Genomic DNA, 4,476 nt, shown 5'->3' with positions numbered 1-4,476 from the left:
GATATTCCATATTAAGAATCAAGACAGGTTTTAAGTGTGTTCATCAGATTTTACTTTTGTTATTAAGGTTCTGTTGAAATGGTTTTGTGGGTTCTGCTTTATACACCATTGCTAATTTTTTTTTTCTTTAAAATGATCACTTTTCATGTTTGTATGTTTCTTACAAATCGCCATTGACTCAGTCAGGGGCCTTGACTCTTGAGTATATCCACACACATATTGTTCCTCTGTGTATATACATGGGGAAGGTGTGAATATTTAGATTTTTATATATCTTTTGATATAATATTGGATGGTAAAGCGGAAGATGGTTTTGATTTATTGGCTATATGTTTACTTTTAGGTAGTGGGTTTTGGTTAAATAAGGTGTCTGAAGTGGGAAATACATATTTGCCTACATGTCTTTTTGGTGCCTTCGAATATGTGCCACCAAAGTAAGGGTTAGTTTCGTCTTTTTACAAAAAAAAGGCTGTGTGTATACATATATATGGGTTCTCCTAAACCGATAAATGAGACTTTATTTAATAAGAGTTTTACCATTTAATATTACACGAAGACGATTTAGTTTTTATTCTTTTAGCTCCAATAACAAGTCAAAACCAATTTATTTTTCATAAAGTCAAAACCATCTTTTAGTAGCATTTTTTTCTTAGGTTGTGTTTCTTCTATGGTTTTTTTTTTTGGAATAGAAGGATATATAAGGATTTTGCATTATTTTTGCTGGATCTTTTTTTATGTTGATGAAAATTGCAAAATTTCTCCCATCCCTATTTGGACAAGCTTCAGTATCTAGAATTAGCCTGGAAATATTTTTGAAACATCCTGAAATAAAGGTGAAAGGTATTATAATTACAAGATAGGAATTGTAGGAAATAGTAATGGACTTTAACTATTTACAAATAGATGTAATTTACTTTTACCTTTAATACCAATGTAGTTTCATTTCATTACCCATAATAGCAATGTAATTTCATTTTCCTTGCTCATAATGGTAATGAACTTTTATTTTCTTACCAATTGTAGCAACATACTTGATTATTTACCGATAGTAGGAACATACTTACAATTCCTTACACATAATGACAATGTACTTATGTTTCTTTAAAATATCTTAAGGAAATTCTCAAATTACCCTACATGGGTCGTGCTTAGCATGGGCCTTAAACTTACCTAGTATATATATATATATATATATATATATATATATATATATATATATATATATATATATATATATATAGGAATGAGTTCTATGGAAAACAAATAACTAGGGAAACATCTACCGGAACCAATAATCAAATAACACGTGTCCATTTCTTTCTTCACAAGTAATGTATTGTGGAAGTGATGTGTTGTCATACTTTCATTGGTTCAAATATGTGTTGCCCTAATCATTCATTTTCCATATAACTATTCCATATATATATATATATATATATATATATATATATATATATATATATATATATATATATCATTATCATTACCTATATGTGAAAGATTTTGGTTTTGGTCCACGTCGATGAGTTCTTCCCTTCCAATAGAAAGACCGGAGGGCGGCCATTTTTAACGTATATGCGTAGAGCAGCTTGGCTGCCTGCCTTATCGAGGTGCCTGCCTGTGTCACCAGGGTGCCTGCTTTTCGTACACGTCAACGAGTTGATTCCTTCCTCCAATAATAAGGCGTTGAGCGGCCATTCTTAACTTATATGTGGTCAGCAGCTTGGTTGCTTCACCGCCTCTATTCCTTGTTTTGGCGGCATTTCCAACGAAGCTCAAGCTTTTGCTTGGTTTCCGGTGCCATCTGAAAACGTTTTGCTTAATCAATAGACGTAGGTTACACCGCCTTTTCTTCATACGACACCTCCATTTTTCAGGTATGTTGATCCTATCCTCTGTTTTACTTATTTATACTTTATCCTCTGGGTCTCTTTCTACTTCACATCTCCATTCGGCTGAGTAACACCTTCATTTTCCACTTACCGCCACCTCCTACCCGTTTGTAACAACCCAAATTTCACGTCCAAAAATTTCGTTTTAAAACATTACTTTAGAAAACATTAATAATTAAAACATTGTTTGATCAAACCATGACACAGCGTAAACCATGTCTAAAAGCCAAATCATACAACCAATCAAAATATCAGAGTATAAATCCCAGAGAATCTCGTAAATGCGGAAAACAGAGAGTGTGTGTGACATGTTGCTACCGCGTCGACTCCTTTCCCCTAGCTGAGGAGGTACCTGAAACCAAAACTGAAAACTGTAAGCACAAAGCTTAGTGAGTTCCCCCACCGTACCACATACCATATAATCTCATAACATACATATATTGTCAGGCATATCTGGGTGCCCGACCTACCCCTTCGGCCCTCTCGACCGGACATTGCCTAGCATATCTGGGTGCTGGCCTCCCCTTCGGTCCTCTTGACCGGATACTGCCTAGCATATCTGGGTGCTGGCCTCCCCTTCGGTCCTCTCGACCGGATACTGCCTAGCATATCTGGGTGCTAGCCTCCCCTTCGGTCCCCTCGACCGGATACTGCCTAGCATATCTGGGTGCTGGCCTCCCCTTCGGTCCTACCGACCGGATACCTCGGGGACTATCTCCCCCTACTGTCACTAGCACATAGCATCATATCATACTAGCACATAACATAACACAGGTAGTAGTAATTCCTAGATGAATATCACAGAGACAAACATCTACATAAAACTCCTATTAGTGGGCCGACATTGTGGCCGTAGACCCACCGCTATTGGAGGGTAACTCACCTCGAAGTAGTTGTTGATCTGATCGGGAACTGACTGTCTACTGTTGCTGCTGCTGCTCCGGAAATCCTTCGGCTGCAATTCCCACAACATACTCAATCAAACACTGCTAACTGTCCTTTGGGTAAAATGACCATTTTACCCCTGATCATGTCATCAAACAAAGTCAGAGTCAACTTTCAGTTGACCCGACTCGCCGAGTTGGCTTTCCAACTCGCCGAGTCCCTACCCAAACAATTGCCCTGAATCCCATTCCTACTCGTCGAGTTAGGCGACGACTCGACGAGTTCACCTTCTACACTGATATTCAAGTCCTTCATCCTACTCGCCGAATTGTATGAACAACTCGCCGAGTCCATCTTCATCCGAAGAACACTTATGCTGCGACTCGCCGAGTTGTATGAACAACTCGCCGATTCTGTTCTTGATCTAAGGAGATTGCCTTGAACTCGCCGAGTCAGGGCATTGACTCACCGCGTACCTCCATAGATGAGTTCAGCTTCCGACTCATTGAGTCACACCCCGTGACTCACTGCTCACTCGACACTACGAAAAGGGGACAAACTCGGAGACTTGCGAACAGACTCGCCGAGTCACATGAACGAATCGCCGAGTCGTTGCCATGCACCCACTAAATACACAGATTTGCTCGATTCCAGTCCATGCCATTCACAGATCTGGACTTCTAGGACACGAATCACACGTAAAGTTTCCAACTTTACGTGTAGATATTCACCAATATGGATTTTAGGGCTCAAAATGCCTCAAAAGGGTAGATCTAGGGTGGACAAGCAACATGGGACCATAAAGCTAACAGATCTGAGCTCCTGGAGCTTAATCTTGCCTAGATCTAGAGGCCAATCAACTTATTACAAACCCTCAAGCATGCACAATCTTGGAAATGGATCAAAAAGGACTTTAATGGAGCTATAAGGGACAATAAGCTTAAAAATAGAGGGGAAACGAGCTATACCTTAGGGGAAACGTTGGAATGACACAGAGATGCTTGGCCTCCTTCTCCTCTTCTTGATTCCCTCTTCTTTTTCCTCAAAAACTTCAAGAACACCACAAAAACACTTCAAACTTCACAAGGAAGCAAGGCTAGAGAGAGATACAGGGCTCTAAGGGTGAATGGGGGCGAGGTTGGGGCGGATATGTTGTTTAAATAAGGTGCAAACCCCTGAAACTTAGGGTTTCATCCAACAGCTGTGACTCGCCGAGTCCAGGATATGGACTCGCCGAGTCGACAACTTAAACGTGTCCCGGGTCCCGCATCTACTCGGCGAGTCGGACCTGTGACTCGCCGAGTCCAAGGCTAAAAGAAGAGAAATACTCAACTAAGATTTACGTATAAGGAACCAGGTGCTACAAGTCTCCCCCACTTATTTTAGACTTCGTCCTCGAAGTCTGCTGCTCGATCCTGAAACAGCTCGGGATAATGCTCCATCATCTCGTCCACCGGCTCCCAACTCCATTCCGAACCCTTGCGGTGCTGCCATTGCACCTTCACTAGCTCCACCCTCTTATTCCTCAAATCCTTCGACTTCCTGTCGAGGATTGCGACTGGAAGCTCAATGTAATTCAGGCTATCATCAACCTGAATGTCCTCTAACGGCACAACCGCTGAATCGTCCACTAGGCACTTTCGCAGCTGGGAAACATGGAAAGTGCTGTGGATCTGGCTGAGCTCGGCTGGCAAATCCA

Source organism: Lactuca sativa, chromosome 8, assembly GCF_002870075.4.
Source record: "Lactuca sativa cultivar Salinas chromosome 8, Lsat_Salinas_v11, whole genome shotgun sequence".
Taxonomy (NCBI): domain Eukaryota; kingdom Viridiplantae; phylum Streptophyta; class Magnoliopsida; order Asterales; family Asteraceae; genus Lactuca; species Lactuca sativa.
Note: the sequence above shows the minus strand (reverse complement) of the source record.